Raw genomic sequence first — 15,054 nt, 5'->3', positions numbered from 1 at the left:
GTCAATGCCGACCTGGATGGGAAAGGCAGTTTCCCGGAGCAAATAGCTTTCACCACATTGCACCCAGATATAATAGTATGGTCTGACACCAGTAGAGAAGTGGTTATTGGTGAACTCACAGCCCCCTGGGAAGACAATATCGATGAAGCCCATGAGCGCAAGTTAACCAAGCATGCAGAATTAAGATCAGAGTGCAGAGGCAGATGGTGGAAGGTCTCACGCTATCCATTTGAAGTAGGTTGCAGTGTGTTGATTGCGTTCACTCTCCAGAAGTGGCTGCGTGACCTCGGCTTCACTAGAAGAGAGATCAAGTCAACCAGCAGGGCTGTAGCTGAGGAGGCAGAGAAAGGATCAGCATGGGTGTGGACCAAATATGTCCAGAGGGGCAGATAGTCAGACAGTGTATACATATCTTGCAAACCCTTCAGTAGTTGCTTAGACACCTGAAGAGCAGACTATCTGTTGGATGGAAGTGACCAACAACTCTGATAGAGGCAGATGCCAAGTTTTTTAAGCTCACCAGTGGGAGGTGGTGCTTTAGCACTGCTGGCCCACCACCTCGAGGGAGTCTTGATCATAAGCGGGCCGAAACTTCTGAAGACGGGTGGCAGATCAACTGATGAACCCACTGGTGACAGCACAGGACAGTTAACATCTTCGTCCACGTGGATTGCTAACTCTACTAACCCATCACCAAATATTTGCTAGAATGTATAATTCTTTACTCGCACTTGGTATATTGTTTCATATTTGTGTTCTGGCTCTTCATTGGGCGACTCACACCTTACCCGCACCAAAGCAATTGCACTGTTTGGCAGGGTCGACGGCTATTCATCCTAGTCAACGGTGGGTCGGTGGGGCAAAGACCGTTACATGTGAAAAACTTACCCCTGGTTTACCCTCTGTACCTATTTCTCAGCACTTTAAAAACTATGCCGCTTGTGTTAGCCATTTCGGTCCTGGGAGGCAAAATCTCTGACTATCAACACGATCAATGACTCTCTTCATCTTATAAACAAGTCATGTCAGTAAGATCTTTTTTAACGCAGAGAGTGGTGAGTGCGTGGAATGGGCTGCAGGCGGCGGTGCCGGAGGCGGATACAATAGGGTCTTTTAAGAGACTCCTGGGTGGGTACATGGAGCTTAGAAAAATAGAGGGCTATGGGTAAGCCTAGGTAGTTCGATAGTAAGGAGGTGTTCGGCACAGCTTTGTGGGCCGAAGGGCCTGTATTGTGCTGCAGGTTTTCGATGTTTTTATGTCATCCTCCGTCACTACAAGGGAAAAAAGACCAAGTCCACTCAAGCTGTTCTCCTAAGGTACGGCCTCCATTCCAGGCAACACCCTTGTAAATCTCCTCCGCACTCTCTCTCTAGTATCCACGCACCCTCTCTATAGTCTCTATAGTATACACGCAGGATGGGGAAAATCTGCGTGCATTCGCCCTGTTCATTTCCCCAACTCTTCCTTTCAAATTATCGCTGGATATTTTGAAGCTTATTGATATTTCAAAACTGTAAGTATGTGGCCAGAACCGATAAACGATATTCTATCAAAGCGTGTTGTACAGCTTCAACAAAACGTCCCAACTCCTGTACTCCGTGATCTGATTGTGAAGGTCAATGTGATCAGAGCTCAATACGAGCCGATCTGCCCGTGACGCCACTTTCCCGGAATTATCGATCTGTATCGCCAGGTCTCTTTTTAAGTACTGCGCACTGAAGTCCACATATTCAATATGTGCACAGAAACCTGCTGTATCTTTTCTCCAAACGCAGACCATCTCACACTTCCCTGTATTAAATGCCATCTACCATGTTTCAGCCCATTTCCTAGCCAGTCAACAGCAAGCTACAAGCTTGGATAGAGTTTCTGGCTGGAACAACGCCCCTAACTTCGGAGTCGTCCGCAATTCTTCGAATTCTGTTATCTACATCGACATCTGATTCATTAACTACGTGATCAATAGCAACGGGCCTAACACTAATCCCTGAACTAGACTTGTCTGAATCATGTTACTGCTCATCCTGCAGAGACCAGTTCATTCTGTTCCTTGCAATGTTTTATCTTATTCGAGCAATATTTTCAAATTATTTCAAAATCTTTAAAAAACTGTCTCAATTTTACTGTACACAAGCATATCTCGTAATTCTGCAATTGACGAACTATAATGGGTTAACTACTTCTCACCTTGACTGTAATTAATCTGACTAGTGATGTAGAATAATTCTCTCGTGTTGTTTATTCTACACCATCTGCTTGAAACTACAGAAAGTTTACACATTTATTCGCAGCGAACAGCACAATTTTTTTCAAAGGTTAAGAATACCTCACATATGCTTATACGTACACAGGGTATTTTAACAATTATATTCACTATTTTATTGCTGGTATGAGACATCAGAGAACATCATATCGGTTGTATAAAGGTGATGAGTACTCGGCATTGTCATGTTCCCCCGTGATTTCCATTATCTGAACCTACTGAACACAAGCTGCACCTATTTTCGTCATTCATAGTCATAGTCATAGTCATAGTCATACCTTATTGATCCCAGGGGGAAATTGGTTTTCGCTACAGTTGCACCATAAACAATAAATAGTAATAGAGCCATAAATAGTTAAATAATAATATGTAAATGATGCCAGTAAATTATGAAATAAATCTAGGACTAGCCTATCGGCACAGGGTGTCCGACCCTCTAAGGGAGGAGTTGTAAAGTTTGACGGCCACAGGAAGGAATGACTTCCTATGACGCGCTGTGCTGCATCTTGGAGGAATGAGTCTCTGGCTGAATGTACTCCTGTGCCCACCCAGTACATTATGTAGTGGATGGGAGACATTGACCAAGATGCCATGCAAATTAGACAGCATCCTCTTTTCAGACACCACTGTGAGAGAGTCCAGTTCCATCCCCACAACATCACTGGCCTTACGGATGAGTTTGTTGATTCTGTTGGTGTTTACTACCCACAGCCTGCTGCCCCAGCACACAACAACAAACATGATAGCACTGGCCACCACAGACTCGTAGAACATCCCCAGCATCGTCCGGCAGATGTTAAAAAACCTCAGTCTCCTCAGGAAATAGAGACGGCTCTGACCCTTCTTGTAGACAGCCTCAGTGTTCTTTCACCAGTGCAGTTTATTGTCAATTCATATCCCCAGGTATTTGCATTCCTCCACCATGTCCACACTGACCCCCTGGATGGAAACAGGGGTCACCGGTACCTTAGCTCTCCTCAGGTCTACCACCAGCTCCTTAGTCTTTTTCACATTAAGCTGCAGATAATTCTGCTCACACCATGTGACAAAGTTTCGGACCGTAGCCCTGTACTCAGCCTCATCTCCCTTGCTGATGCATCCAACTATGGCAGAGTCATCTGAAAACTGCTGAAGATGACAAGACTCTGTGCAGTAGTTGAAGTGCGAGGTGTAAATGGTGAAGAGAAGAAAGGGAGACAAGACAGTCCGGTTGTTTATCCGCCAACCCACTGAATATAAGCATGTAACAGAACTTGCAAATAAATAACATTGAATTTCTTTTAGCTATACGAAAATAAAAATGTGCGAGTGCCCGGCAATATAAACACGGCCCCATGTGATGATAGATCAAAAAAGAGTGAATATTTTTCCTCAACCGCTGGGCCACAACTGAAATGAGTTCGAAACTAGCAATAAAAGACCGGGTTGAATGTCTTTCTGTCCACTGATGTTTCGGTCACTGGTTGGTACATTAACGGTACAACTCTCTCCTCTGAACGACAAGTTGCAAGGAGATTCTGTCCACATCACATAGCCATCTCCTGCTGTGCAGGGTACTATGAATGCCATTAATGATTACACATCTGAGGTGTTGGTTCTGCAGATTGTAATTCGTGTTTTTATTTGCTGCAAGGGATCGGGCATTGACAATCAAATGCATAAACAATATGTTCTGATATCCAGCGACAGTCTGATCATTGATTGCAGGACATCATTGCTAATTGTGTGATTCTTCTGAACAGCAATTTTTATATAAATAGAGATGGTGTTAAGGTTTATTGGTCATACATCTTGTTTTCGCTGTGTCCATCTTGAGGTTGCACAAACAATGGATTTACCAGCATACTTGGAGATGGTTCTGAATAAGCAGTGATACGCTTTGTGTGGAGAGATCCAGGGACCAAATGAGATGTGATAATAACATTGCAGAATTGAGGGATCTGGCCAAGCAGAGACATTGTCCACGTGGTCACTGGCATGTCAGAATAACCATTGATAACACGGCGAGGGGCAGTTATGTTTCTGTAGACCTGTGACAGTCCTGTTCATTGCAGTAATGGATCCTTTGGAAGGTGGAAAATAACCCCACTGCCCAGAAACGGAATCAGATTTTTTGTCTCATAAATGTAATCCTTCTCAATCTATCTATACACCTATTTACCTACTGTATTTATATGCGTCCATTGACGATAAAATGAAAACGTCTTTCTTTGAAATAGCCGTGGTGACAATTTCTATGCAATATGCAGAATCATAGCTAGCAAACAAATGTATACCCGAAATAATTGTGAAAAGCGTGCTAGGTAAAAACCTGGAAGAATATCATTGGATTATGTCCTATATGATTTGGTTTGTTGTTTTACTTCTAGTTCCCTTTGAATTATTGTTTGTTAGTGTTGATTGCCCGTGGTGGCGTAGCCTGTGAAGGAAGAATTTCACGGTGAAAAATCTGTTGCACCGGGGCAGTTCCACTCTCTCGGCCTCTAAAGTCCTGGTCTAATAGCAGGAAAGAACGTCAAGATTGGAGACTTCCTCGGCCGCGGTGATGCCGTGACGCCTTCTGTGCCTTGTTTTGCCCTTCGTTGAATTGGACGAGCTGCCTCTGGGTAGAGTACGGCAAGCCCGCCACCAGAGGTACAAATAAGTTACTGTTTATAACATTTTAAAATGAAGGGTTTTGGAGATTTTATTTTGGCACGAAACTTGAGCTGCTAGTTTGATAAATATTAGTAATTAGTCACTTTCATAGCATGCACTAAAAGGTATCAAATCTGAGCTTTGGAAGAGAACAATGTTTTCCTGTTAACGACAGGGAGATTTTAAACTGGTAAAATGAAGGATATGTATAAGTGTTCCTGAAGGGGAAAGACCCACGTTTCACTGAGCCGTTAGTATTTCATTGCTGGTGGTAGTTGATGATAATTAGCATAATAAATGTTTACGATATTTATTTGACCAGTACAAAATCAACATTTTCAGGATGACAATGAAAGTAGTTGTTTTCACCGGAGAGACACCATCTGGAATTTTGTTGCAGAGTTGGCAGAACAACGCTTTCTAGCAGGTAAATATACCGTCGGTCCGTGTCCTTAGATACCTCTCATTGATGATCCTGAAAAACCATCCTCACACGCTTGACAACAGAAAGCTTACACGTTTATTCGCAGAATACAGATTTTTTTTTTCAAAGGTTAAGCATACCTAACGTATGTTTACACGTATATAGGGTATTTTAATAATTATATTCTCTATTTTATTGCTGGTAAGAGACATCGGAGAAAATCATATGGGTTGTGTAAAGGTGATGAAAGCTCGGCGTTCTCATGTTCCCCGGTGGTTTCCATTATCTGAACCTACTGAACACAAGATGCATCTATTTTTGTCATCGCGGTTCTTTATCCACGAACCCACTAAATATAATTCTGTAACAGGACTTGTAAATAAACAACACTGAATTTCCTTTAGATATACGAAAATAAAAATATGCGGGTGGCCGGAAATATAAACACGGCCCAATGTGATGAATAAAAAACAATGAGTGAATGTTTCTCCTTATTCTCTGGGTGACACCTGATGCGAGTACGAAACTAACAACACATGTCTTTATGTTCACTGATGTTTCTGTTACTCGTTGGTACATTGACCGTACAACCCTCTCCTCTGAACGATAAGTTGCACGAAGATTCTGTCCAAATCACATAACCATCTCCTGCTGTGAAGGTACTGTAAATGTTATTAATGATTACACATGTGAAGTATTGATTCTGCAGTATGTTAGGTATGTTATATAGGACAAGATGTCATTAGACGTGAGAAGCACGGAGGAACATCTGGAGAAACTTCTGAAATGCCTGTTCTTAAAGGTGAATCACACGGAGAGACTAGCCCAGTCAGCCTCACAAATCGTGTACAAAGTGTGAAAGTGAAAAGCGTTTTATCAGCACTGTGATATTTTCAAATAAGAAGGCGGCCACGGACCATTAAGAGTTCCACGATGGATACAGAGAGGTAAGTCATCCTCCAGTGAGCTGTGGGCCGCACATCGATACCAGTTCCACGACAGATACAGACGTGAGACTTTCTCCAGGCAACCGAGGGCCACACATTGGTACAAGTTCCACAGTGGATGCAGAGTGGTGAGACTCTGTTTTCACTATAAGCCCAGGAGCCGCTCATCGGTACGAATTCCACAATAGGCACGGAGTAGTTTGTACTACAAAAGCAGAAGGAAATGAGCTTGAAAGGTGCGCTTGAACACACCCTCTGTTCTGCACATGCTGATATTGGTGACGATGTGGAAAATGAGAAGACACTGACTTGGGAAATGGGACAGAGGTAACCATGAAGTCACAGAATATTACGACAGAGGAATAGGCTCCATCTAGGTCATCCCTCTGTGATCTTCCGCCCCGCCCCATTTATCTGCACCCTTTGTCCCTCTCTCATCCACGTACCTACACAACCCCCACTGAAATGATACAATTGAATCTACATTTGCCAGTTACGCTTTCAGTTCCTTTCACACTCGCTCGACCCTCTAGGTGAATATCTTCTTCTACATACACTTCTTGCATATTCCAACTTTCTCCCCGAGCCTAAGAGCTGTAGTTGTAAATTCATTCAAAGGATAGAACATAAGAGATAGAAATCTACAGCATATTTCAGACACTTCAGTCCACAATGCTGTGCCAAATATGTAACCTACTCTCGATATTCCCCAGACTTTCCCGACGCCATAGCCCTGTATTTTTCTGAACTCCATGTACCTGTCCAAAAGGCTGTTAAAACACCGTACTGTATCCGCTTTCACCACCGCCGCTGGCTGTGCATTCCACGTACCACTCTCTGTGTGAAAAACGCACGTCTGATATGCTCTCTGTACCTAGTTCCAAGCACCTTCAAACTATGCCATCTTGTGTTCGCCATTTCACCCCTGGGGGAATAAAAGAACCATTTACTATCCACACGATCAATGACTCTCATCATCTTAAACTGTACACCTCTATCAGGTCACCTCTCATCCTCCGTCACTACAGGGAGAGAAGGCCAAGTACACACAACCTGTTTTCCTCAGGTACGCTCTCCAATCCAGGAAACATCCTTGTAAATCTCTTCTGCACTCTCTCTCTAGTATCTACGCACCCTCTCTATAGTGTTTATAATATAGACGCTGGGTGGGGAAAATCTGCATGCATTCATCCTGTTCATTTCCTGAACTCTTCCTTTCTAGTTATCGCTGCACTCTTTGAAGCTTATTGGTATTTCAAAACTCTGAGTAGGAAGCCAGAACAGCCCACGATATTCTACCTATGACCTCACCAACGTGTTGTACAGCTTCAACATAACGTCCCAACTCGTGTCCTCCGTGATCTGATTGTGAAGGCCAATGTGACCAGAGCTCAAAACGAGCCGATCTGCCCTTGACGCCGCTTTCCCGTATCTCCAGTTTTTTTTTAAAACATACTGTACACTAAAGACCAAATATTCAATATATGCGACTTAACCTGTTGTATCTTTCTTCACAACGCATATTTGTCTGTATTAAATTAAATCTGCCATATTTCAACCCATTTCCCAGCCAGTCAACATCAAACTACAAGCTTGGATAGAGTTCCTGGCTGGAACAACGCCCCTAACCTAGGATTCGTCTGCAATTCTTCTGATTCAGTTATCTACATTGACATCTGAGTCATTAACTACATGATAAATAACAACGGGCCTAACACCAGTCCCTGCACTACACTTGTCGCAGTCAAAGAATTAACTATCCACTCTCTGCTAATCCAGAAAAGAACGTACATCAATCCATCCACAAGACGCTTCTAAATTCGCGTTTTTATTATCACAGCTCCCTTAATATTGCTCTAGATCTCTTTTATATGCTCACAACATAAGTATAACGTGTTTTATTGTGATACATGTCATCAGGTGATACTGTGACATTCGTCATTCAAGTGACTCGAACTGACTGGAACAAGCGACAGAAAAAAATGAACCTATCTTCCCCCTCCATAAACTGTACTCTATTTCACCTGTCGAGCCAATGTCCCGCCCTCAATGTCAGAAGCGAACGTGCTCCGCTGAATGGGACAAAATGAATCTGTTTCAAGTTGATTGTCCATATTAATTGCTCAGGACGATTGTCTATGTCAGAAAGAACGTTGATCAGAAAATGTCCCACTTCAGCAGCTGACGTCAGATGTCTTGGAAAGTACAATGGCAACGTTCATATTATCTTCTGTTTAAAAGTTAATAACTTGTGACATCCCTTCAGGAGACGAATTCATGGCACGGTGATAGAGTAAGAAAAACACCTTAATGTAAGTGTTTGTGTCGCTGGTCGTCCCTAATGCGAAGATGTGATAGCCACACGAATTGCCTCAGTGGAATTGCTCTCCCTTGTATGTAACTCTGTAAAACCAGACACCAGTCCATATGAGCAGTTGGATCGTTCCGTGCAACTGAACGCTGCCTCTGACGGAATATGGGCTATGCAGCGATTTACTACATCGCGGGCGTTTTCTATCCTGCCATTGTAGCGATCGGTATCCCTGGTAAGATACTGAAGATGGTCACTTTATGTACGGTGCCGTCGTCATCTTGCTTTCGTTCCGCTGCACTGTTTAGACTTTTACTGAGCACAGATGCTACCTTCGTCTGAAATCTGCTTCCAGAATCGAAGATTCAAGCAGATGATAGTTTCTTTATTCAGAATCCATATCTTTTCTATGTATTTTTTTTTATTTCTTTTGTCAATTGCGTTGGTGCCGATATTGCCATAGTTCCGTAGTTTCTCCTTGCTCGGCTTTCTGAGCCGACAGTGGTCGCTTTTCCAGATGGGAAACTGTTTCAACTGCCCTGGCAGTCGAATATCGACGCTCAGGTCTGCTCTTCCATAAAACGTTAAATTATAACTTATGCATTAAATCTCATGATGTCACCACAAATAAACCCTTCAGCTATTTCACCTCAACAATGGAAATGGTGTTTACTGAGCCATCGACCGTCACCGGGACGTGACGTGGAAATCAGATTCCCGGCTCTAATCTGCCAGAAAGTCGCCACCCCACTGCAAATTCTGTCCGTTATTGTCCAGTCGGAGTGCACGGACAGAGTCCGCACAAATTGAATTTCTGCTTTTCACTTCCATTGGAAAAATGGTGGGACTTCGGACATTTGCAGCTAACGGTAATTCTGTGTTTTTTTTTCATTCTCCAAATTTCCTGTAGTTAACTTAACAGCGATTGTGATCCTACCACGGGGAAGGTGCGGACTCTCCAAATGCATCACCCGTTACCTGGTTGGAATGGCAACAGCGGATCTGATGGTGGTTATCGTTCATGCTTTAGTGGAACAGACCAACAATATCCACATTTATTCCAGATCACTGCTCATCACTCCTGTGTGCGCTCTGACACTTGTATTATTTGTTGTGACGAGGGACTGTTCTGTTTGGTTTACGGTCAGTTTTACCTTCGATCGTTTCGTCGCCGTGTTGTCGAAAGCTCGGAGAACGATACTGCACTGACAGAACAGCAACGGTGGTTATGGTGACGGTGGTTATAGTGAGTTGCGGGAGAAGTGTCCCGTTTTACTTTGCCTTTGAACCTTACGTCATTATTGACAACATACCGTGGCGTTGCGCCTTCTCACAGGAATACGCTACTTTACCCGTGTGGAAAGGATTCGAATTACTGGATAGCATTTTAACACCGTTGCTACCAATCGGCTTAATTCTAGTGGTCAATGGGTTAACAGTAAGACTTATCATTGTGGCAAACAGAGTCCGCAGAGGGCTTCGGAAGAACAACGATAATCTGAAAGATACCGAAGCAGAAAACCGCAGAAAATCGATGATATTACTGTTTGCAATTTCTGCTAATTTCGTATTACTTTGGATGCCCTATGTAGCTCATTCCCTGAAATGGCAATTGGAAAATTACTTTTATCAGGACAGATATTTGAGTTCCCCGGTATATATACTACAGCAATTTGGGTTCATGTTGCAGACTCTCAGTGTGTGTACCAATACTTGTATCTATACACTGACACAGAGGAAATTCAGGCAAGAGCTTAAGGGTGGAATGAAGTATGTGTTTACGTTAAATGGCCGTCTGTGTAGATAATACCCACTCCAATTGGTATTCAGCGCAGTCTTAGATTACATGATTAGGTTTGGCATAATGTCATAAATTCAAACAGTCATGTGCCTGGTTATCCTGAAGTGAATGATTTCCAAACTATCGCAGAGACTTGACAGTCATCCGCGAAAAGGTACCGCAGAATAAAAGCCAGGACTGGCAGACTCCTGGATAACATCATCAACCAGGCCATCAAACTGATTAACTCACGCTGATTTGAGTGTTTTTCTATGTTACATTGACTGTTCTATTCACTATAAATTACTGTGATTGCACATTACACATTTAGACAGAGACGTAACCTAAAGATTTTATTCCTCATGTATGTGAAGGACGTTGGAAATAAAGTCAATTCAATCACTAGGGGAGGGATGACTTCCGGATTCTTCGGGGTGAGATGTTTCATAGTCAGGTAAAAGAGAATAAAGAGAACGTGTTTTAAATACAGGAAGAGTGCGATAGTGTCCCAGCTGTGGAAACGGAAGACACTGTGATGGGATTGTTTGGTAATAGACTGTGAGTAGAACTCAGAAGTAGGAAGGGAACAAACACTCGTTTGAGATTATTCCGTACAGAGCTCCCATCACCAAAACGAAAACAACACACAGAGACAGTGACAGATCGGGAGGTAGATTTTGCACAGGTGCCATATTAACGCGCAGTTGGCACAGGCAACTTCACTAATATTCATGTGTACTTTCTCTGGTTAAAAGTTTAGACGTGACAGATTTTCTCAGTTGTATCCAGGAAAGAGTGCTGGCACAATAAACGGAGAGGCGGTCTAGCGAACAATCCAGCCTAGAACTAGTACTGGATAAAGAAATGGATCAGTTAACAGATCTCTCCGCAGGTCAGCATTTCACGACAATAGAGCACAGCTGTTTGACATTGACTATTACCTTATGCTAGGATAGGAGAAGATAGTATGGAATGTGTGTAATTGATGCTATCAGGTAGGAACTTAGTAGCCGAATTTGGGAAGTGATTTCTTCCCTCAAATGCACAGTAGAATCGTGGAGATTGTTAATGGAGAACCAGACTAGAGTTCAGTTGAGGACTGACGAAGAGTCTCGGCCTGAAACGTCGACTGTACCTCTTTCTAGAGATGCTGCCTGGCCTGCTGCGTTCACCAGCAACTTTGATGTGTGTCGCCGTGTACAGTAACCCTGGTTGATAAGAGATATTGAACACCTCTTCAAGAAGAAGAAATAAACATACTTAAGGCTTTGGAAGAAAGGATCAGGCAGGGCTGTGGAAAGTCACAATGTAGCCAGAAGGGAATTAACAATGGATTTAGAAGAATTAAAAGGGGACCTGAGAAGTCCTCGTGGAGCCACATGAAGGTAGGTGAGAAACAGAAGGATGACGAACGAGAGAGAGGGAGAGATCAGTGATAAAAAAGCGAGTGTGTGTCTGGAGAGCAAGGAGGCATTGCAGCCCCTTAATGATACTCTGATTCGATATTCACCAGTGAGTTTGACATTGATCAAAGTGGATACAGCGAAAAAAGGGCAGTTGTACTGGGACATGCCGACGCTTAGAATTACGAGCTAGAAACTGGCAAAACATTAAAATAAATCTTTCCCCGGTGCTAGATGGGATATTCTCCTGGTAATTAGTGAAAACGAACGAAGGTATTGCTGGGCTTTTGGACATGACACTTGCGTCATCGCTGGGCACAGAGAATGACAAATGTTATTTATTTATTCAAGACATGTAAGGTAGTCCTGAGAATTACAGGCCAGTGAGTCTTTGGTCAGTAGTGGGCAAGCCATTGAAAAGGTTTGTTAGAGACAGAATTTATGAGTATCTGGAGATACCTATCCTGATTGGGGCGAGTCAGCGTAGCTTTCAGAGGGAGACCGTCCCTTGTGAACCAGAATGAATTCCATGAAAAAGTGAAAGGTAGGCGGATGAATTCAGAACAGTCGATCTGAGGTATATTAATTGTTATGGTGTTTGACTGGTTTCCGTATGGTGCAGGCATCCAGAACGTCATTTGGCCTGGGTTCCAGTGAAACATAGATTCGGAACTGGCTAACCAAGGGAAGGCCGATTTGGCAGTGGTTAACGTTCCGCAAGGAAGGTATAATCTTTAGTCCACCCTACAACTATATCTAGGCTCTGCTATTATAGTTTTCCGACAGACCGACATTAATTTGACCGTCCTGCAGCACTTGGATAACTTATTGAGTTAGGGCTGATGATGAAAGCAAAATACTGACTCCGGACTGAAACTGCACGCTATCTAAACTGAAATCCCATTTATTTATTGCGGGGTCGATGCTACCATTTCATCAAAACAGTCGTTTCCAGTGGAACCCTACAACTCATAATCGTCATTTCAAATAGTTCAGCAGCATCCTTTTCTGCTCCCGAAGTGAACCAGCCTCCCAGAATGCGAATTTCAAATTCCCAATTCAAGTACACACGAATTTGTCTTAATATGAATTTACCATTTAACAGAGGGTTTGTCGTACCCGGAATAGATACACTCATATCTCGATCCCTTTAACCTCGATTTCACATAGCCAGTGTTGAATAGGTCTCCCTCTGAAATCAATACCAAAGCAAACAAACGTAAGAACACAATCTAAATACGCCGGTAAGGCAAAACAAAAATCTAAGCTCCAACGTTTCTCCCTTCAAAACTGTCGCCAGTAGCTTGCGTGTATAGAATAAACAGTTAATTCTTAGAGTGAAAATCCTTATAAAATATGATAAAGAACAAAGGGAAACCAGATGTGTGTGATCGCGGCCCCTATACACCAAGACTCTATACAATTTCGGAAAAAGAAGCAGTCTGGTAGTCACATTTCGTGCAAAATTATTTCAACCAATGAAGCAAACATTTGTAGGCAGTGAGATCTTATTGTCAAAGAAAGGATTAATTTAAACATCTTTTCAATGCAATCCTAAAAATCACACGACTCGTTTTCCCTTGATTTAGAGACACATTACCTCTGTTTCTCTTTCAACTGAACTCACAAATGTCCAGTGCTTGTGCAATATTTTACATTCTCAATGCGTTCACGCTTAAAACTATCGCAGAGTATGACATACTCTTAAGCGTTGAACAGTTAACAAATGATCTATAATTAGTGTCATACAAGATTTAGGAAATACTTTTCAGTCGAAAGCAGACGGACGCTGACAGTTATGTATCGTACTCAAATTAATATTGAACATATAGAAATCATGACGTCACCACGTGATCAACTCTCCAACGAATTAAGCGGGCTCTCACCTCCAATCACTGACGGAAGATAGGATTGAGGTTAAGTGACCGATTTGTTGTATAGTATCAGGTTTAATAATCCCCATTACCACCGCTGAAGTAAGAAATTTGGACTCCTTACTGGGACCTTTGCCACACAGACCTCCAATCCGGAAGTATGGTCTTTAACGCCTTAGTGATGGAGTGAATGTATATTTCTTATAATCAGAGGGAACAGTTTAAGATGATGGCGCCTTATGGAGACTGCTTTGCTCGCATCTTCGGAAACAGCTCTATTTCTATCTTTAATATTTTTTTCTTCTGTTTTCAGGGTTCCTTGGAAGACCCTGCCCTGGAGCTACACGCTTTAGAAACATATAATATGGAAGGGATAGATAAGATAGAGGCAGCAAAGTTGTTTCCACTGGTGGATGAGACTTGAAATTGGGGACATAGCCTTAGGATTCGGCAATGTAGAATTTGAACAGAGATAAAGAGGACCTGTTTTTAGAGAGTCTAAAATCTGCGGATTTCTCTGTCCAATGAAGCAGTAGAGGCTACCCCGTAATATATTTAAGTCAATGTTGGATAGTATTTTTTCCAGAGTAGGGGAGGGTTATGGGGAAAAGACAAGTAGGTGGAGATGAGTCCATGGTCAGATTGGCCATTATTTTATTAAATGGCGGAGAAGGCTTGTTGGGTCAAGTGGCCCACCCCTGCTCCTATGCCTTACGTTATTCTGTTTGTAAGCTTTTCACTCATATGATTGCATTTTGTTAGCACGTCTAGCGGTATCCGCTTCGAATACCCAAAAGTAACTTACCAGAATCTTTAATTCTTCACTTGGTTCTTGTATTTTCGGAAAAAGTTGAATGTTAATAATGTAATTCTGAGGCTTCATAAACCTGCTATGTGTTATGGCATTTTGATACGTTCGCATAGGAACACATTCCAATTAATTTCCGTTCCTCTGCAGTATCTAGACATAACACTGCTCTCGGCTGATCAGTTGCCTGTAACAGCTCACTATGGTTAGCCGCGGCCAGTAATTCATCAATATCATTATCAATATCTCTCTGAAGCTGAGGCAGAAGGATGCAGTGCAAGTAATATTGTTCTTTTTCCTTCCATTGCGACCTTCTCGCTGTTCGTAAATGGGGAATGGGATCAGACTTGTGACGACGTACTGGGTTCTTTGGTTGTATGCAACATAGTCCCTCCGTTACAGACCGGATTCTCTGCTTCTATTGTCGCACTTACTCCCAAAAACAGAGTAACAGAAAATATATTGTGCCTACGTTGGTTTTAAAGCAAAACCACACTGTCAATAATATTAAACATGTTGCAGAGTCACCAGCTTATGCTGAAAGTCGGACCAGAAAATAATTGATTGAGCGAAGATGATAAAATGTGTATTAAGCTGCTAAATAAA

The sequence above is a fragment of the Mobula birostris genome, chromosome 13 (assembly GCF_030028105.1).
Source record: "Mobula birostris isolate sMobBir1 chromosome 13, sMobBir1.hap1, whole genome shotgun sequence".
In the NCBI taxonomy this organism is placed as follows: Eukaryota; Metazoa; Chordata; class Chondrichthyes; order Myliobatiformes; family Myliobatidae; genus Mobula; species Mobula birostris.
The sequence above is the reverse complement of the archived record's forward strand: the minus strand, read 5'-3'. Positions refer to the sequence as shown.